The sequence below is a fragment of the Lepus europaeus genome, chromosome 8 (genome assembly GCF_033115175.1).
Source record: "Lepus europaeus isolate LE1 chromosome 8, mLepTim1.pri, whole genome shotgun sequence".
Taxonomy (NCBI): Eukaryota; Metazoa; Chordata; class Mammalia; order Lagomorpha; family Leporidae; genus Lepus; species Lepus europaeus.
This window is the reverse complement of record NC_084834.1, coordinates 122,901,097-122,922,473: the sequence shown is the minus strand read 5'-3', so window position 1 is coordinate 122,922,473 and position 21,377 is coordinate 122,901,097. Positions and strand designations below refer to the sequence as shown.

Genomic DNA, 21,377 nt, shown 5'->3' with positions numbered 1-21,377 from the left:
TAGTGCCAAAAAGTAAATTGATGTGTCCATGAGTTTACCTGGTCAGCCAGTGGATAAGCTTGCACTAATACACTTTATTTTTTTAAAAAAATCTTTATTTGAAAGGTGGAGAGACAGAGAGAAATCTCCCATCTGCTGATTCATTCCCCAAATGCCTCCCACAGCAGGGGTGGGCCAGGCTGAAGGCAAGAGCCAGGAACTCAATTCCGGTCTCTCAGGTGGGCGGCAGAGACGGCCTCCCAGGGCGCACAGTAGCCGGAAGCTGGCTTGGGGAGCAGAGTGGGAACCATCCCAAGCGGCACCTTAACCACTGATGCCCGCGCCACAGTGCATTTTGAAACCATCCTGGATTCCTTAGATCGCACCATCTGTCCCAGTTCTGATGCTGAGGGCCTGGGATTGATGGCCCGTGAAGTAAGAAACATCTTGACCCTCGGCGATTTTGCAGGGCTCCAGCTGGTCAGGAAATTCTCTCTCCCCTGCCAGTGGCTGTTGCTGGCCAGCATCAATGTGGAGAGCGCAGTAATCAGGTGAGGCACACGCTTGTTTACGAAAGACAGGGTGCAGGTCTGAATCACGGTGATGAGATCCACTGCCCCAACAAACTGGACGGCTGCTTGGTGGGACGTGCCTAAGCCTGCACTCCACAGGTTCCCAGCGGAGGACTGCGGCAGAACCAGGTCCCAGCCTGCCTCTGCCGCCCTCACCCCCCTGGGTGAGTTTGAAGGCGCTGAGCAGGAATCGCAGCCTCTTGTGCCCCTGGCCTCCACGGCTGCCGATCTTCAAGCGTGGGCGCGAATGTTCTCTGCAACGCACCACACTCGTGCCTACCTGGTGCTCCGGCCATGCTGTCTTAGTGTTCTTCAGCGAAACATAGCGAACGAAGGCGAGCTCTGTTCCTAAACTTCCCCCAGGTCGACAATCCTTCTCCGTGTTCAATCCTCCCTCGGTATTTGTGAGTTGGTCCCAGGACCACCCTGCAGACCAAAATCCAAATGGGATCCATATACCCTACAGATACCCTCCCATAAACCTTGAATCACCTCCAGATTAGGTGCGGCATGCAATACCTACTACGAAGCGAAAGCTTTGTAAACAGTTGCTTCACTGCATTGCCTAGGGAAGAATGACAAAGGAGACTGACTGCACCTGTCAGTGCGGAGGAAGTTTGTTTCTGAGTGTGTTTGATCTGCAGTTGGTTGGATCTGAGAATACAGAAGCTGTGGATCTGAGAGCCCACTGCGTGCTGGTGTTCCGATGAAATTAGGAAGACTGCCTGTTCCATACTCCTGCTCCCATCCCTCTAGTCTCTGGCGGCAGTAGCGGCGGAAGTGCTGCTACTGAACCGGAAGTGTGTGTTTTCGCACTGGACCGCTCCTACTCCTGTCATTAGCCGGATGAGGGCACAGGATGGAGCTCGGTAGCTGCCATGTGTGTGAAACCCAGCAAATTAAATTCAGGGTTGTGTTGAAAGTGCTTAAAAACCATTTTAAGGTATCTCGTAATGCCCTCAATCAGATTCCAGTGTGTTATCTACAGGAGATCTGGTTCAGCCTGGGGGCTGTGTCATGAAGCTCATTTGGGGACAGACCTGAATGACTGGGTTCCTGCTGCCCATGTGGGGAGCTGGATGGAGTTCCTGGCTCTCAGCTATAGCCTGGCCCAGCCCTGACCATGGCAGGCATTTGGGGAGTGAGCCAGCAGACAGGAGTACCCCTGCTCTGTGCCTGTCAAATTAATTAACAAAGCCTAAAATCAAACATGATCGGATTCATCCTGGAGTTTATGGCTGAGACAGCTGCCAGCCCCGTGGGAGGCACAAACCAGGCACGGCTGGCCCAGGGAAGCCCAGGGCCCAGGTCGTCTCCCTCGGGCTTCTGTGGTCCGGAAGAGCCTTTCTTTCTACAGCTGGGGTTGAGACTCTTGAGCAGGTCCTAGACTCAGACCCAAAGGCTTGGTGAGGTTGAGAACATTCCTGGAAGGAGAGGGAGAGGTGGATGTGGGTTCTGGAGGCAGGGGGTGGGGGAGGGTGGAGGGGAATTCGGCAGACTCTACCGAGATGCCGGGGGCTTACAGTCAGCATTCGGGCCCTTTTGTGATGGGGACTTGTTCTGAGACATGTGTAGGGGTCAGGGTTCAAGGGAGGAACAGTCTACTAACTAGGGCTCTGTTATAAGGACAGCACCATGTGTGTGCACGCTGGGGTATTTTACTGCCATTTTAGGGACTTACAGTTTGCCAGCAAGCTTCCGTCATCCTACAGCATACGCTTGTGTAGACAAGTCCAGGAAAAAGCCAGATTGACATTAATCTTCAGTGCGTTGCTGGGAAGGCTTTTTTCCCCCCTCGTCTTTGAAGTGAAGATCAGAGGTGGTTCTTTGTCACCCACAAAACTTTGATGTTTTCCGGAGCTACTGCTCACAGCCAGGATGTAAACACCAACATGCATTTGCAACATCCCCAATGGTTTTATGATGAGGTGAGGAATTTGTTAAGGAGAGCATCGTTTGTCACTGCTCAGTTGTGACTTTGAAATGTTCCTGGGCCTGCGGGCGGGCGGGGTGGGGAGCGGGAGGCAGCCCCAGGACGGAGGCACTGGCTCCCGTTAACTGCATTCTGCAAATGAATGTGACAGCATGGCAAAGACAGGGCTTGGAGTGGAGTGGGCAGGAATCAGGATGCGAGTGTGACTGCCATGGATACTAGACCAAGCCCGGGGCTTTGGAAGTGGCAGGTTCAGCGTTGAGTCCTGGCACTGTCATTTACCAGCTGTGTCCCGCAGGCAAATGACAGCCTCCGGGTTCTTTAGAAATGAAGTGAGATACTAATATTGTCATTGGGATTCAGCACAATTACATACTGAAGGTGCCTAATACATAAGGGGATGCTTAAAATGGTAGATACATTGAGCAAAATAGTCATCACGTAGACTTGTTGCTCTGAAGCCTCAGTGACACGACACGAGCTTGAAGTGTTCTGAATGCCCCGGATGCTTCCTGGCATGTCGGCTGCTGTCTTTCCTGACTGCCATGGAGGTGCCGATCGTGCCAGGACTCATCCGTGGGCACGAATGGGACCCGGTGGAGAACCCGAGGACCGATCCTGTGTGTTCACTTACGTGCATACTCACGGTTGTTCCAAATGTTGTGTTATCAAGAACCTGAATGATTTGTGGTTATTTCTGACTCTTCTTTACCAATACTAGTCTCTCCTTAATTTGTAAATGTTCATTTCTTTTCATCTGCATGAAAAGCAGAGAGAGAGAGAGAGAGAGAGAGAGAGAGAATGAATCTTCCATCCACTGGTTTATGTCTCAAATGCCTGCAACAGCTGAGCCTGGGCCAGGCTGAAGCCAGGAGCCTGGAACTCCATCCAGGTCTTCCATGTAGGTGGTAGGGGCTCAAAAACTAGAGCTATTATCTGCTGCTTCCCAGGACACATTAGCAGGGAGCTGGGTCAGAAGTGGAGTAGCCATGGGGTTGGCATTGTGGTATATAGGTAAAGCTGCCACTTACAATGCCAACATCCCATGTGGGTGCTGGTTCAAGTCCCAGCTATTCCATTTCTGGCCCAGCTTCCTGCTCATGGCCTGGGAAAACAACGGAAGATGGCCCCAGTGTTTGAACCCCTGCCACCCACTAGGGAAACCTGGATGAAGCTCCTGGCTTCAGCCTGGCCGCTATGGCCATCTGGGGAGTGAACCAGCAGATAGAAGATCTCTCTCTCAATCTCTCTCTGTAACTCTCACTTTCAATTAAAATAAAGAACTTATTCAAAGAAAACAAATAAGTGGGGTAATCAGTACTAAAACCAGCACTCTGATATGGGATGAGGACACCTCCCACAACAGTGCTCCTCCTAGATTTACAAACTGAGTTCAGGATGGTCCCCCAGGCTGTGGGAAAGTCCTACTGCACCTCACAGCTTGTGGGAAATTGACTACGGAGGCTTTGACCCATCAGAACCATCAGATTCTCCCCACCGTCCCTCCCTCCCGCCCTCCATCCATATAAACGTCTATTGGTGCATGCGTGCACCCATCCCCAGCCCCTGCCCACCCACCCATACCTGTGCTAAGCAGAGAGGACACAGTGGTGGGCAGATACCTTCCCTCACAGGGTTCCCAGTCTGTGGGTCACTGAGTGAGTGATTGACAGCCACACAGCGTTCCCATCAAGTGAGCAGAACCTCCCGTCCTAAATATATACCCCTTTTAAAATTGGGAAAATAATAAAGTAATGGAAAAAGTGACCGTCATCTTTAATCTCTCTCTCTCTCTCTCTCTCTCTCTCTCTCTCTCTCTCTCTCTCTTTTGACAGGCGGAGTGGACAGAGAGAGAGAGAGAGAGACAGGTCTTCCTTTTTTCCATTGGTTCATCCCCCAGTGGCCGCTGCGGCTGGTGTGCTTCGACCGGCACACCACACTGATCCAAAGCCAGGAGCCAGGTGCTTCTCCTGGTCTCCCATGGGGTGCAGGGCCCAAGGACCTGGGCCATCCTCCACTGCCTTCCCGGGCCACAGCAGAGAGCTGGACTGGAAGAGGAGCAACCGGGACAGAATCTGGAATCTCTTTGTTAGAGTCTATCATCATTAACATTTTGGTCCTTCCTCAAAGTCTTCTAACGGTGCTTGCATTTCAGCTGACAACAGTGAAAGCATGCAATCCATAAATGTTTTCTCTAGATTAATTATGCATTTCACATTATATCATGGGAAGTTTCCTATGCTACTAAATCTTTTTTTTAAAGTGATTTATGTATTTATTTATTTGCAAGGCAGAGTTACAGAGGGAGAGGGAGAGAGAGAGGCAGAGAGAGATCCTCCATCCACTGGTTCACTCCCCAGATGGCTGCAACAGCTGGAGCTGGGCAGTTCAGAAGCCAAGAGCTCTTCCAGGTCTCCCACGTGGGTTCAGGGGCCCAAGAACTGGAGGCATCTTCTGCTGCTTTCCCAGGCCATAGCAGGGAGCTGGATCAAAAGTGCTGTAACTGGGACTCGAACCGGTGCCCATATGGGATGCCGGCACTGCAGGTGGTGTCTTTACCCAATACACCACAGTGCCGACCCCCCTACTAAATCTTTAGACATATGATTTTTAGTGGTTGCTTGGTGTTTCACTCTGGACCCATAAAATCACTATTTCCTAAACATTTAAGCTGTTTTTCTCTTATTTCTTACTGTTGCAATTAATACTAGCATACCATTTTTAAACCAAAAATTCTGCCCAAAATCTCAAATTCTCTGTTAGGATAGATGTCTAGAAGTGAAATTTCTGGATTGTTGGGTGTGAAAGTTTTGTGGTGTTTGCCAAGTAGCTTTCCAGAATGGAAAAGATTCCTTCCTGAAGCATGTGGGTACTTTCAGCCCCGGTTGGCTCAGTAGTTGCTGTCATGTGCATGGATCACAATGGCGCCCCCGGAGGAGTGATGCCGTCCTTTGGGAGGTCGGTGTTGGTACGTGAACTTTTAGGCGGTAGGTTTGGGAAGTTGACTCTGAGTCGTGCTGAAAACAATGGGAATTTTGAATTTTGCTTGTTTTTTTTTCCCCCTTTTTGCTCATGTTTCTCATTCTGCTTTACTCCTTTGCTCACAGCATTCCAAAGCCCAACCCCCCACCCCATACACCAGTCTGTGCTAGCAACCTGTGCTCAAAACTGGTTTGCATCCTTCCAAAATTTTATTTTCCTTCTCTTTGAAAAATGATTTATTTTATTTATTTGAAAGGTAGAGAGAGAGAGAGAGAGAGAGAGAGAATGATTCTGTTTCCTCTTGAAACCTGGGGAGGTTCATCTTTCTGTATGGCGCTTAACATATCTTGGACCTTGTAACTCCAGGTGTTAAATTCCATTTTTTAAAAGATTTATTTATTTAGTTGAAAGGCAGAGTTACAGAGAGGCAGAGGCAGAGAGAGAAAGAGATCTTCCATCTGCTGGTTCACTCCCGAAATGGCTGCAATGGCCATAGCTGGGCTGATCCAAAGCCAGGAGCCAGGAGCTTCTTCCAAGTCTCCCACGTGGGTGCAGGGACCCAAGGACTTGGGCCATTTTCCATTGCTTTCCCAGGCCATAGCAGAGAGCTGGATTGGAAGTGGAGCAGCTGGGCCTAGAACCAGTGCCCATTTGGGATGTCGGCGTGGCAGGTGGTGGCTTTAACTGCTATGCCATAGCGCTGGCCCCATAAATTCCGTTCTTACTATCTTAGCTTGTGCTGGTTAGCGCAACGACATGCTAGTGAGTGAGTGAGTGGTGTATGATCAACAGGTGTTGGTTCTCACAGTTCTGGAGGCTGCACAGTCCAGGCCAAGGCTCTGGAAGATGCAGCACAGCCTTCTTTTCACTCCAGCCTCACGTGGTGGAGGAGAGAAGGATTTGTCCCAGCCTCTTTCATAACGGCATTGATCCCTCTCCTGGGGGCTCCACCATTCTAATGTCATCACCTCCCCAGCCCCCACCTCCTAACCTGTCTTGGGGAGGGGCTGAGAAATTCAACATACAGATTTGGGAAGGGAGACATAAACATTCAGACCCCAGTACTAACTAAAGAGAATCATCTCCCGTTTGTCACCTGAGACAAGATGAAAATCCACAGTTTCACAGACTCTCTTGCAGCTAGGAATCAGCTAGGAATGGGATTGCAGCCCGCAGAGGCAGTCATGTGAGGTGCGGAGGATGGAAGTGTGGCAGATGCCAGGTCCTGCAGCTGTCCCACTGGAAAGCCCGCGTGGAGAGATGCAGAGTTATGAGCCCATCATCCCGGTGTCTGATCACCAGCTCCCTGGCCTTGATTGCTGTGGGGCAGTGGAAGCTCTGTGACATCTGATTGTAATATTGTTGAGGTGCCCGTGAAGTCGGTCATGCAGTGGCAGCCGCCTGGCTTCTGTCCTCTGGCCCTTCCAGTACTTTTTTTTTTTCCGCCAAGATTTATTTTATTTATGTGAAAGAGAGTTACAGAGAGAAGGGGAAAGATAGAGATCCTCCATCCACTGGTTCACTCCCCAAATGGCCACAACAGCAGGGGCAGGCCAGACCGAAGCCAGGCGCTTCATCCAGGTCTCTCAGGTGAGTTCAGAGGCCCAAGCATTCAGGTCATCCTGCACTGCTTCCCAGGCACGTCAGCAGGGAGCTGGATTGGAAGTAGAGCAGCAGGGACTGGGACCAGTGCTCATATGGGCTGCCAGTGTCCCAGGCTGTAAGCTAAACTTGCTGTGTGCCACAATCATTTCAATAGTTTTTTTTTTTTTTTTAAGATTGATCCATTTATCTGAAAGTCAGAGTTACACAGAGAGAAGGAGAGGCAGAGAGAGAGAGAGAGAGAGAGAGAGAGAGAGGTCCTCCATCCCATGGTTCACTCCCAGTTGGCTGCAATGGCTGGGAGCTGTGCCGATCCAAAGCCAGGAGCCAGGAACTTCTTCCAGGTCTCCCATGCGGGTGCAGAGGCTCAAGGACTTGGGCCATCCTCTACTGCCTTCTCAGGCCATTTCTGAGAGCTGGATCAGAAGTGGAGCAGCTAGGACACGAACCGGTGCCTATAGGGGATGCCAGCACTGGAGGTGGCGGCTTTACCCACTACACCACAGTGCCGGCACCACCATTCCAACAGTTTTAAAAATTTTTAGCTATTTAAAGAGAACAGGTTCATGTATTTCATACATATAATTCTAAGAAGAATACCATACTTCCTCCCTCAGTTCCTCCTCTTTCCTACCTTTCTTTTTTTCCTTAATTTTTGCAATAACGACTTACTTTATATTTCAGTTTACTTTATAATCAATGGCTTAATCCATCAGTAACCATAATGTTCAATAAGTAAACAATAATCAAATCATAAGATGTCGGTTTCATTCTTAGACATTGTGGGATTTTTTTGTATTCTACATTAACCACCACATATCAGAGCAAACATGGTATTATCTGTTTGGGTCTGGCCAATACTTTTTTTGGTTTTAAATATTTTATTTTATTTTTTAAAATATTTTATTAATTTTGTTCTAATTTTTCATGTTTAAGTTTTTATTCCACCTGGAATTAATATTCTTAAGATAAAGTTTGATGGCATATATATATATATATGGGAGAGAGAGAGAAAAAGCCATCTTCCATCTGCTGGTTCCCTCCCCAAATTGCCAAAATGGCCAAGGCTACTCCAGACTGAAGCCAGGAGCCTGGGACTCCATCTGGGTCTCCCACGTGAATAGCCGAGGCCAATAGTTGGGCCTTCTTTCACTGTTTCTCAGTCGTATTATCAGAGAGCTGGGACAGAAGTGGAGCAGCCAGAACTGGAACTGGCTCTCCAATATGGAATTCTGGCTGTTCAAGTGGTGGCGTAACCCCCAGGGCACAACCCCGGCCCCATGGACCAGATATTACATGTCCAGTTTCAACCACAAACTGAGAATGTCTGTCCCGGCGAGGGCTTGCTTCCCATGAAGCCTTGGATGCCGCTAAAGCAACGGGTGGGGCCGTGGGACAGCTGAGAGCTAAGGATTCTTGGGAATGAGATTGCATGTGTCCAATGTCCCAAAATGCCATCCTTGAATATCTGTGTGCGTTTGACTGTTTTTGACACGCCCATCGATGTTGACTGTGGTTTTTGCTTTCAATTCTTCGCAGCGGATGGTTTAATTAAATCTTTTAGATACCATCATAATAACAAGCTATAAGAAAGGACACTTGATGAAGGATTGTCATAACACAAATGTAGTGACTGCAGTGTCTGTTAAGGTAAAATGCTTTGACATCAAAGCTAAGAAATGCCTTGTTTGGTTGTGAGCTGGGTTCTACCCACTCTGTGCAACACCGACTATTATTTACTGCGTAGCTTCCATGGTCACAGTGTCTGTAGCCGGGTTTCTCCTGTGGCTCCAGCTCTGACCTCTCATCTACCCGCTGTGTTCCTTGTGTCTGTGTTAAGGGTGTGGAACACATATTCCCTTGAATTTCTTTGTTTTATCTGTAACATCCAATTCTCTTTATTCCAAACTGATGCTGAGTGTGCTCAGATACATAGTGTTTTCTGCTGGTGAGAAAAATCAGTGAAACTGTGATTTCTACCAGGGCTCACTGGGCCACCACTCATTTCTGCTTAGGTGTTGTATTATACAATATAGTAGAGCCTATTTAAATATATTATTTTTTTTTTAGTTTCTAATAAAACATCAAACTCTAGTTACTTAAAAGAAAGGAAGGCCAAAGAGTTATTGCTTCAAAAAATATGTATGTATATCTATCTCTATCTATCTATGTATTCATTCCAGAGGAAGGATTTGCCACCAAGGTCTGGGGAAGCCTTCAGGGTACAGGAAACTTCTGAATGGGCACTGTATAAAATGTATCCAACTTCCTTGTTACCATTATTATTTTGAAAATAAAAATCACAGAGCATTAATTGTCATCTGGTATTAACATAAGAGTAATCAAAATAATAGGAACAAATGTTTTATTTTATTTTATTTTATTTTATTTTTTAAGATTTATTTATTTATTTGAAAGTCAGAGTTACACAAAGAGAGAGGAAAGGCAGAGAGAGAGAGAGGAAGAGGCAGAGAGAGATCTTCCATCTGTTGGTTCACTCCCCAGATGGCCACAACAACTGGAGCTGGGCCGATCAGAAGCCAGGAGCTTCTTCCGGGTCTCCCACATGGGTTCAGGGGCCCAAAGACTTGGGCCATTTTCTGCTGCTTTTCCAGGCCATAGCAGAGAGCTGGATTGGAAGTGGAGCAGCCAGGACTCAAACTGGCACCCATATGGGCTGCCAGTGCTGCAGGTGGCAGCTTTACCCGCTGTGCCACAGCGCCGGCCCTGAACAAATGTTTTAGAACTCTATCTCCAATAAGAGACCCCTAAAAGCCCTCCAACTGTACTCCTTCTGCACCATTTCCCACTTCTCTGCCCATTTCTGGTTGGACGCAGTTTGTAGCAGAGTAATGCCCTGTTTCTGCACACCCTGGGCGTTCTCCTGCCCTGTTTTACAGGGAGTCTCTCGTCATCCAGTGCGGGAGTCGTGCACTCACCAGAAGCAGCCATGCCGCCCTCCCCTGCTTATAGACCACACCTGGATCCGGGCCACTCCCACAGGTACCTGAAGATGGAGTGAGTGGGCTCCCCGACCACCATTAGCACTTTTGGGCCCTGACCCTGGTACACCTTGGTGGAGGCTTACAGAGACGCACTGACCTGCAGGCCCCCTCGGAAAGCAACTTCCAGGGTCAAGAACCGGAAGCTCCTGATGACTTTTAATCCCCTGCAGTCGTCAGATACCTCAGGGAATCTTGCCCACTTCCAAGAGGGCTTCTCCGAGTGCTCTGAAAAGGACAGCCAGCCTCCCTGCCCCGTCCCAGGCTGCCACGACGCACGGATCTCTCCAGCATCTTTCTCCGTTCCCCACCAATGTGTTGTCCACTCCCGCACTGCCTGGGTGCTCACAGCTTCACAGTTCACCTTCCTGCCTCCGAGAGCCCTCCTCCACCTCCTGGCGAGTTGGCCTGGCTCTTCTCATGCATTTGTCTTTCTCTATAAGTATTAGAGCCGGTCTGTGACGTCCCCAGAGGAGGCTTGCCAGCCATTGGCTTGGGAAGGCGCTGGGTCTACAGGCCAATGGGGAGGGGGTGAAATCTTGGGAGCAATTTCATCATCATTTGGTGATTTGACAGAAGCTGCTCATGGGGGAGAGGGGTGGAGTCAACATTTTGAAAACGGTGCCTTTTGTGGGGAAGGAGAGGTTTCTAAGTCGCTCTAATATTTGCTGCTTCTGGTGGACTTTGGCTTTTTGCTGTCCAGTATCTAAACAGCCTTCCTGTTCGTGGAGTCTGCTGCTGTGTGCACTTGGCCAAGGGCAGGTTCTGGCTTCTGTTAGGATGGTTGCAGTGATCAACCCCGTGTTGAGGCATCTGGGACGCGGCCATGCACCAGGGGAACTGGTGCGCATCAGCTAATGAGAACTTCTTGCCTTGGACTTTAAGTCTGGGGCAAATTAGTGAAGAATCAGGACACTGCAGAGTGTTGTTTATTTGCATGTGGCCATGGTGTGGAAACTGTCTGCGGACAGCAATGTCTGGTGGGACCGTGGCCTCCTCCCCAATCACTGCCCGATTTTGCCTTTGGATTTTCCTTCGAGTCATTGCTACACTCCCCAAGCTTGTGTTTTATCTGGCCGCCCTGTGTGTGTGTTCTTAAGTGTGACCAGCTGAGGGCTCTTCCTGCACGGTGCCTCTCAGGTTTTGTAAGGAGGCGCGATGCTTTTCTGTTTCCACAGCGAAGAGCTTCAGACTTTGGTTCTCATGTTGGACAAATTTTATTTTTTTATTTTTATTTTTAAAAGATTTTATTTATTTAAAAGTCAGAGTTACACAGAGAGAGGAGAGGCAAAGAGAGAGAGAAAGGTCTTCCATCCACTGGTTCACTCCCCAGTTGGCCACAACGGCTGGAGCTGCACTGATCCGAAGCCAGGAGCCAGGTGCTTATTCCAGGTCTCCCATGCGGGTACAGGGATCCAAGCACTTGGGCCATCTTCTACTGCTTTTTCAGGCCTTGGCAGATAGCTGGAATGGAAGTAGAGCAGTTGGGACTAGAACCGGTGTCCATATGGGATGCTGGCACAACAGGCAGCAGCTTTACCCACTACACCACAGTGCCAGCCCCTCCCACAGATTTTTACAAAGTACCTCTAAGTGAGTGTTTCCCCTTCTGAAGCTCAGAGGAATCCTATGGCCCCTTCCTGGCCACCTTTGCATCCGACCAGGACGCAGGGCCAATGCCCACTGAGGAATGTGACCAGAGGTGATGTGCCACTTCTGGCTGTGGCCTTAAGACATGGGCTGTGTTTTTTAATTTTTTTTTTAAGATTTATTTACTTACTTGAAAGCAGGGAGAAGGAGAGAGACAGAGAGCTTCTATCACTGGTTCACTCCCAGAATGCAACCACCAGGGATGGTCTCGGCTGAAGTCGGGAGCCTGGAACTCCATCCAACTCTCCCATGTGGGCTGCAGTGGTCCAAGCACTGGGGCCTTCTTCCACTGCCTTCTCAGGCACATCAGCAGGAAGCTGGATCGGAAATGGAGCAGCCGGGACTCGAACCAGCGCCCAAGTGAGAAGCTGGCTTCACAGGCAGTGGCTTAACCCATCGCGCCGCAGTGCCGGCCCCTGGGCTGTGCCTATTCAGTGCCCCTGCCCTCTGTTAGCTGGGTGCAGAGAACTCCAAGGAATTGGGGCTGCTGAACCCATAGCCTGGAAGAAGAGCAGCTCCCTAAACCACAGCGTGGAGGGAAAGCCTCTGACCAAGAACATGGACTTGAAAGGTCACACGAGCAAGGAGCAACTGCTGTGCTGTGTCGTGGAAACGCGGGGTTTACAGGTCCAAGTGCCAGTGTTGGCCACCCGATTGAAGCTGCCAGTGTTGGCCACCCGATTCGAGCTGCCTGTGTTGGCCACCCGATTGAAGCTGCCAGTGTTGGCCACCCGATTCGAGCTGCCAGTGTTGGCCACCCGATTCAAGCACTCTCTTTATACAGGGGTGGTTCGTTAAAGTGACGTCTGTGGTGTTCCAGCTATCACTGCAGGAAGCAGAATCCTCGCTGGTGTTCAGCTGTCACAGCTCACAGCGCCCACAGGACCTCAGGGGACAGGGGAAGGAGGAGCAGGCCGGCAGCTGAGCCGCTGCCCCGATCGTCCCTCTCACCTGGAGTCGGACCATGCACAGAAAATCTCCTCGACAGCCTCTGATCACTGCTGCAGTGGAGGGAGAGGCAGTGTTGGTGACCTGGGCCCAGCTCCCAAGGATGCCGAAGTGCACGCTCTTAAGTATGCGTGCCCTTGGGGCAGCGTGCAGGGTACATAAAGATAAGAGCTGCGCAGATCGAAGCCAGGAGCCAAGCTTCTTCCGGGTCTCCCACGTGGGTGCAGGGGCCCAAGGACTTGGGCCATCTTCTGCTTTCTCAGGCCATAGCTGAGAGCTGGATCAGAAGTGGAGCAGCTGGGTCTTGAACCGGCGCCCATTTGGGATGCCGGCACTACAGGCCAGGGCATTAACCCGCTGCGCCACAGCACCAGCTCCAAGAATGCCCATCCTTTATCATGGTACTGTGTACCCACAAAGGAAGCTGAACTCAATTTCTGACTGGCTGCAGCCAGGATTTTAAACGGGGTGGGACAGAGAGAGCTCTCGGTTAAATTTCCAGTGCAATTCAACCTTGCACATCTTATCCAACAGGATCTCTGCAGGGAGTTAGCAGGGACAGGAGGAACTTCATCCCAAGGCAGCAAAAGCCAAGCTGACCTAACCGCCAGCTTTGGCAAGAACCCTGCAGAGCGCACACCAGCCGCAGCGTGGAAGGGTTTCAGCAGGTCTGAGATGTTATCAAAAATTGACAAGAAGATGAAAGAAAGACCTGTAATTTCTTGGAGGTAACAGATGGGATCAGAATGGCTTAATGGCTTGAAATGGAATGGAAACACAAAGCGAACATTTGCTCAGAGGCTGGCTCTGTGTGTGGGGGGAGATTTGCTTTCCCAGGCAGTATCAAAGTGAAGTAAGTGGTGGCTCGGGGGTCGCCGTGTCCTGTCCTTTGGTGTCCATGTGAGGATGGACATGTCACTGGGGACAGAGCCTTCATCTCCACTGGGCCGGTCACGGCTTGGCTGTACCTGCACGAGACCAGGACGTCCACCCAAGGAGCAGAGAGCTGTGAACGTGTCCAGCGATGCCAGCAGGTCTTACGTCTCCAAATATCCAAGTGTTTGCACAGATGTTTCCAAATATGTAGATGTCGGCGGCTTGGTTGATAAAACTCAGATAAGTCCCTGCGTTTTATTTTTAGCATGACTCTTTTTAGCACCAGACTCTCCCAGCGTTCCGTAACGGACGAGAGGGCAACTGCTTCACATTCTTGACCCCAGGAAGGGCCGCGGGTCCAGGAGGCCCCAGCAAGAGCACTCAGCGCTTCAGGCTGCCACGGGGCATCCCCTGAGCCCCAGCAAGGCCTGTGGACAGCCCTGGCTCACGGCCGCCGCAGGGAGGCAAAGGCTTGGAGAGGCTTGGGCCCACTTGGTGCGATGAGCGGGTGGGCAGCCTGAGGCTTGGCGTCTGCCGGCGCTCAGGAAGTACACAGGACACGGGCAGGGAGCAGAGTGGGGCCGCAGACCCCCCAGCACATCTGCCCCGTCTCAGGGCCTGAGCCGCTCCTCCTGCAGACCGGTTGTCTCTGCTCCTGATTCCTTCGCTCTGCAGAGCAGCCTGCTCCAGACGCAGCCCCAGGGCCTCTCCCACCGCCACCCGGGAAGTGGCCCCCTCCCCATCAGCGTACTCACACCCTTCTTTCTCCCATTCTCTGGCGCACACACACACACACACACTGCACATGTCCGTTAGCCACACTCACCATCCTCCTCCCACTTGCTCTCAAGCCTGCTCTGCTCAGGCCTTTCGCTGTGCCCTCCCCCCACCCCCACCTGCTCTCAGCTGCTGCACCTGCCACCGGCTCCCCAGTTCTGCCCCACCCTGATCTCTGCGGACACCTCACACCCTGGGCCTCTGTGCCAGGGGCCTCTTTTCTTCTCTGGGCTTCCAGGGCCTCGGCTCTCCTGATTTTCTGCCCAGTTCGTGTTGGTCCTTCTTGGTCTCCTGGGCTGTCTCTTCCTCTCCCTCCCCTTGTACAGTGCAGCAGCCCAGGGTTCAGTCGTTGGCTCTCTGCTCCATCTCAGTGCATTTGCTTGGAGACTTTGATGTAACCTTACAGCACCCTGTTTTGCTGGTAAGAACCTAACCACCCGTGGGATGTGGCTGGAGTGGGGTGGCGAGGGGGCATTTGAAAGGGGATTAGGAACTTAATCCAGGTCTCTATGAGTGGCAGGGACCCAAGCCCTTGAGCCGTCACCTGCTTCCTCCCAGGGTGTGCATTAGCTGGAAGCTCAGGAGCAAAGCCAGGACTCACATCAGCTGATGCGGGGTGTAGGCGTCCCAGGGGGTGTCTTAACAGCTGTGCCCAGTGCCTGACCGTGTGTCCTGACTAAGGAGCCCCCAGCATTCTCCTTTCACCACTGGATCGGTCGTGGGCATGCCTGACTCACTTCTTTCTCCCATCTTCTTGCAACACCTTCAGGATCCAAGAGCAACAAAGTCGCCCACTCCCCAGGGGACTCAGATGAAAACTGGTACAGCTCAGATGAAGACCTTAGGTGCAGCTCTAAGAGAAGATGCTGCCGAGGAGCCACACCGGGTCTGGGAGGCAGGGCAGGTGTTTGTGGTCAAGGTCACTGTCACCTTAGCCGCATCAAGGAGAGAATGCCAGCATGGCCTGGGCAGCTGGGGGTGTGATCTCCCCTTTGCTTCTGTGCCCTGCACTGGTGGGTTTGGGGAGGCAGCTGCCTCACCCCTCCTGCCGTGTCTGTGAAGGAGCAGGTCCTCACCAGACGCTGAAACTGCCAGCACCTTGGCCCCGGGCTCCCCAGCCTGCTGACCGTGAGCCGTGAACTTCTGCTGCTGCTGCACCTGCCCAAGGCGTTTTCTTAGAGTAATGCGAGTGGACTGAGACAAACAGCTTCAAGAATACCACACCTGTGCCCGTGACTTCTGGAAGGACATCTTCCTCCCAGCCCTCCCTCCCCCTCCAGAGGTTCACCTGATGGCCGCTGCCTGCAGCCCAGCTACAGGTAACTCCATCCTTCCAGGGGCTCAGGTTCAGAGTGGAGCGAGTCCCTACGGCCGTTCCTCTCTCACGCCACAGAAACCCTGCCAGTCCACCCACCCCGCTCCCTGCCCCATCCTGGCTGCAGTCACCGCCAGGCCCCTGACCTAAGCCCCGTCGTGTGACTGCCCTGCTCAGAGCCCTGCAATAGCTCCCCAGCCACTCGAGGACAAGGTCCCTGTAATCCACCCCGCCCTGACTCCGTGTGACTCCCCCTGCACCAGCTGCCAGGCCCCGAGCCCTGCCACCAGTCTGACATCACCGCCAGGCACACAGACACCCTGCAGGACCCGCCACCCCACCCCCAGCCCGGGCTCAGCTGTCACCGTCTCACGGGTGCCTGTCCTCATTGCACTGCTTCCGAGTCCCCTCTGTGTCCTGCATTCCTGGGAGTCCTTGCTGTCTCTGACATGGGGGGCAGGGGCTGGTTCCTGACCCTGCTATCTCTCGTCCACCTCCTCCCCCACTCCCTGAGGGCCTGGTTCACTGACTTAGGCCCAGCGCACCTGGGGGCACTCAAGAGGTATTTGCCCAATGGGGCGGATCAGTGAGTGGAGACACCTGGTGGTTAAGAGTCTCTGGATGGTGGTGGCTGCTAACTGCTATTGTGCACAGCGTTAGTTACAGTGACCATGGGGCTGGCGTTGTGTGTTTCAGGTTAAGACACTACCTGCAATGCCAGGATCCCATATGGGCACCCGTTGGAGTCCCGGCTGCTCCACTTCTGAGCCAGCTCCCTGTTAATGTGCCTGGGAAGGCAGTGGAAGATGGCTGAAGTGCTTGGGCGGCTGCACCCACGTGGAAGACTTGGAAGAAGCTCCTGGCTCCTGGCTTCTGTCTGGCCCAGCCTCTGTCTTGTGAACCAGTGGATGGAAGATTCTCTCTCTCTCTCTCTCTCTCTCTCTCTCTCTAACTCTGCCTTTCAAGTATAAATAAACTTTTAAAAAGTACGGTCATTCCCTTTTTTCTCAAATGATAACATTTCTGTCATTTGTCCTAGGTCACATGACTGGAGGGTGGCAGAGACAAGATTTGAATCCAGAGCTGTGTGCTGAGCCTCTCCACTACTCTCACACATTTCTGGAGTATTCGTTGGTGCAGTTTGGGGCTAACGTTGTGGTGCGGTGGGTTAAGCCACCGCCTGGGATGCTGGCATCCCCTGTTGGATCCAGCTCTCTGCTAGTGCACCTGGGAAGGCAACTGAGCATGGTCAAGACTGCGGCCTGGACCGGGCTTGGATGCTGCAGCTGTTTGGAAAGTGAACCAGAGGATAAAAGATCTTTCTTTCTCCCGTACCCCATCCTGCCCCCATCCCAATTACTCTGGCTTTCAAATACAAATGAAGAAATCTTTAAAATCAGCCAATGTAGCTTTAGACCTTCATATGAAAAGTTTAACCAAAGCGTATGCCTGCTGTTCCAGAGAGCTAAGCATGGACACACACACACACACACAGACACACACACACCATTGCACCATTGTTTGCTGTAACAAACAAGCAAACAAACTCAGGTAAGAGCCCCGGGGTGCACAGCAGGGACCTGATGTCAGAGAACATCTTAGTCCATTCACAAGACAGAAGACTCTGCAGCTCCGGGAAATCATGGCAAAAGAGTGGAGAATGACGCGGGAAGTCCACGTGCGTGTGCAAGCGTGGAGAATGACGCGGGGAGTCCACGTGCATGTGTAAGTGTGGAGAATGACGCGGGAAGTCCACGTGTGTGTGCAAGTGTGGAGAATGACGCGGGGAGTCCACGTGTGTGTGGAAGCGTGGAGAATGACGCGGGAAGTCCACGTGTGTGTGGAAGCGTGGGGAATGACGCGGGGAGTCCACGTGTGTGTGGCAGCGTGGAGAATGACGCGGGGAGTCCACGTGTGTGTGGCAGCGTGGAGAATGACGCGGGGAGTCCACGTGTGTGTGCAAGCGTGGAGAATGACGCGGGGAGTCCACGTGTGTGTGCAAGCGTGGAGAATGACGCGGGGAGTCCACGTGTGTGTGGAAGCGTGGAGAATGACGCGGGGAGTCCACGTGTGTGTGGAAGCGTGGAGAATGACGCGGGGAGTCCACGTGTGTGTGCAAGCGTGGAGAATGATGCGGGAAGTCCACGTGTGTGTGCAAGCGAGGATGGCGCCAGCCCAGCGTGCAGAGCCATACCCCTGGTCCACTAATATTTTAACAAATTGCAATATTCCTGCTTAAAAGTGATGGGAAAGATGACACCCAATTTTTTTTTTTAAGATTTATTTATTTGAAAGGCAGAGTTGAGAGCGCGAGCGAGCAAGTAAACTGGGAGTTGGCCCAGAAGTGGAGCAGCTGGGACATGAACCGGTGTCCAGTTCATGTCCCATATGGGATGTGTCCATATGGGATGCTGGCATCACAGGCAGTGGCCGCAGCACTAGCCCTGACACTCACATGTTAGTGATGGTTCTCCTGCTACTGTGAGATGAGTTTTATTTTCTCTTTTATATTTTTCTGCATAACTTCTCATAAGAAACAGTTATGTCTAAAAGAATTCTGCCTTGACAGTAACATAACCTGTTAATACACCTTATGACCAACTTAAACATTTCTGAAGAGCTGAAATTCCATAGATCCCTATGGAATGCCAAACGGGCTGTAAGAAGTAAGAATGGAACAAGCCCATTTTTTTTAATCCAAGGCTAAAATATTTCCTTTTATTGCAATGTCCTTATCTAGATAAACCACACTGAACAGTTTCAACTAAGCACACTAGGTTTTCCAAGTTTTAATAAGGTTTAGCGTTCTTTCCATTTCTTTAGGAGCTAGGCCCAAAGAGGCATTACGCTATACTTCTCTTGGGAGCTCTCAGTCAAGATCTTCAGAGAGAAGCGTCTCTTTCCACAGCCTAGGACAAGCCCCCGGGCAGCCTCAGTGCCCTAAGTGGCTTCAAGTTGCTCCCATAAGTTGTTTCAAGAACACTGCAAATAGGATGTATTTACACTGTGTCATCATGCTAAGAAATGACGGGATCAAAGCGCATTCCTAAGCAATTACTTATATTTAAGTATTCCTTTACCTCCACTCCTGAAGAATTATCCTCTTTACTTGGAAAACATATCTGTTTAATTTTTTTTTTTTCTGACTACAAGCCATTCTGGGAACTGTCAGAGACCTATGAGCGAACTTCAAAAGATTCGTGCAGAATGGAATGAAAATGTGTTCATTTTGGTGCTAAATACTCTTGCAACCCACGCATAGTTTTACAATAATATGCATTTCCACAAACTTTTGAAGACCCCTCGTATTCATGGATTTCAATTTTTTTTACCCCAAACTAAACTTATTTTTCAGTTCCACAAGCTTCATTTTGAAGATTTATTTATTTATTTGAAAGTCAAAATAACAGAGAAGCAGAGGCAGAGGGGCGGGGGGAGAGGCAGAGAGAGCGATGTTCCATCTGCTGGTTCACTCCCCAAATGGCCGCAATGGCCAGGGTTGGGCAAGCCCAAAGCCAGCGGGATGCCAGCACCGCAGAGGGTGGCTTAACCTGCTATGTCACAGTGCCAGCCCCTTCCACAAACTTTCTAACGCACTTATATATGGTGCAAGTCAGCATGAAGCAATTTCTTAGTATCAGAAACAAGGAGAATGCCAGAACGATTAGCTAACACAGTAAATAAAGGAAGAAAAGGACACATTTAAATTCGCTCGTGGAGCAACTTGAAAGGTCCCGAAAGGTTAATGCTCCCAGGTTAACAGCCATGCAGCTGGAAGTGCTTTCGAAACGTAATCTGAAGCCCAGATAGAATCTTCGCATTCTTGTGGGTTTGCAGGTGAAATGTTTCAACGGATTAGGAGTGAATTCATTACAAGTAATGCTGTGGGTGCCGGCCTTGTGTTGTAGTCAGTAAAGCTGCCCCCTTCGATGCCAGCATCCCATATCAGTGCTGGTTCGTGCCCTGGCCACTGCAGTTCTGGTCTAGCTCCCTGCTAATGGCCTGAGAAAAGCAGTGAAAGATGGCCCAAGTGTTTGGACCCCTGCTACCTGCAGGAGAGACCCAGAAGAAGCTCCTGGCTCCTGGCTTTGGCTTGGCCCAGCTCTGGCCATGGTGGCCATCTGGAGAGTGAACCAGTGGGTGGAAGATTTCTGTCTCTGTCTTCTCCCTCTCTGTGACTCTGCCTTTCAAATAAATAGATAAATGTTGGCGGCGCCGTGGCTCAACAGGCTAATCTTCCACCTTGCAGCGCCGGCACACCAGGTTCTAGTCCCGGTCGGGGCACTGGATTCTGTCCCGGTTGCCCCTCTTCCAGGCCAGCTCTCTGCTGTGGCCCGGGAGTGCAGTGGAGGATGGCCCAAGTGCTTGGGCTCTGCACCCCATGGGAGACCAGGAGAAGCACCTGGCTCCTGCCTTTGGATCAGTGCGGTGCGCCGGCCGCAGTGCGCCGGCCGCAGCGGCCATTGGAGGGTGAACCAACGGCAAAGGAAGACCTTTCTCTCTGTCTCTCTCTCTCTCTCACTGTCTACTCTGCCTGTCAAAAAATAAAAAAATAAAAAAATAGATAAATGTTTAAAAAACATGCTGTGAAGAGAGAGGAAGACTGATGGAAGGTGCCACCAGGAGGGAGCACATGCGCACACACATGTTCAGGTACATACACGTGTACAGGTACACACAGGTCTGCACCCACACAGGCACACACAGACCGGAATACATGACATGCCTGTACACACAATTCACATAAAGACCCATGCAGGCATGCACACAAGGCATGTATAGAAGGAACACATGCCCACACACTTGCACACATCTGCACACAAGGCACCCATGCATGCATGCACACACAGGCATGTTATACAGGAACACATGCCCACAAAAACACACATGCCTGCACACACACTTCACACAAGGCACGCACAAGCACATGCAGGCACACAGGGGCACACATGCCCACACACTTGCACATGCCTGCACACACATGGACACACATGCAGGCACGCACACTCCCTCATGCAGCCCCGACAGTAAACTGGCTCCGCTCTGAGAACTCAAATACGAGCCCAGTCCTTGCTGCCGGCGCTGGTTCCACACGAGTCGACGTGGCTGACGTGAAGTGGGCAGCTCCGGAAGAAAGGGTGAAGAGCCCTGGCCTCTAAGCTGGAGACACCGGCCGCGGACCCGCGCTCCGCACCTGGGGGCGGCGGCAGAGACCTCGGCAAGGTGACGCTCATCCCCACCCCGGCCACCCTCGCGTGCCTGGGGCCCCTTCCTCAACCCTGGGGCAGCCACAGAGATGCCTCCCGGAGCAGGGAGCAGCTGGGCCAAGACACGAGGTGCTGAGTCCCACCAGCGGCAGGAGGACCACGGGGTCCTCCGCGCGCCCACTGCCCGAAGCAAGACGCTTCCCCGCCCCGCAGGTGCTCTGGTGCCCATTTCACTGGTGAGGAGGCTGGGGCTCACCTGTCCCAGTGAGCGCCTCAGGCCCCGCCCCGTGCCAGTGGGAGCTGAAGCCCCGCCCCGGTCCTCTCTCCTTTGACCTCTTCTTTCCCACGGAGTTCGGAGTTCGGAGTTCGGGGTTCGGGAAGGGCTCCAACCCCAGCCCTGGACGGGAACCCGCCCAGCCAGCCCCTTCCGGCGTGGTGGCTTGGGTCTGGACCACGCGGTCCTCCCTGGGGGCCCCCGAGTTCATTCTTGCAGGCCGGTCAGCGAGGGCGGGGCCGGGCCTGGGGAGGCTGCAG

General features: G+C 51.7%; 1 long non-coding RNA gene across 1 annotated transcript; it reads right to left on the bottom strand.

Annotated features, from left to right (window-relative positions):
- Positions 1 to 11,364: 11,364 nt before the first annotated feature.
- Positions 11,365 to 15,712, bottom strand: LOC133765186 (uncharacterized). The gene is made up of 3 exons (XR_009866583.1): positions 15,610 to 15,712; positions 11,851 to 12,037; positions 11,365 to 11,534 (listed from the first exon to the last, which is right to left on the bottom strand). It is a non-coding gene; the product is annotated as an uncharacterized LOC133765186 (long non-coding RNA).
- Positions 15,713 to 21,377: the final 5,665 nt, after the last annotated feature.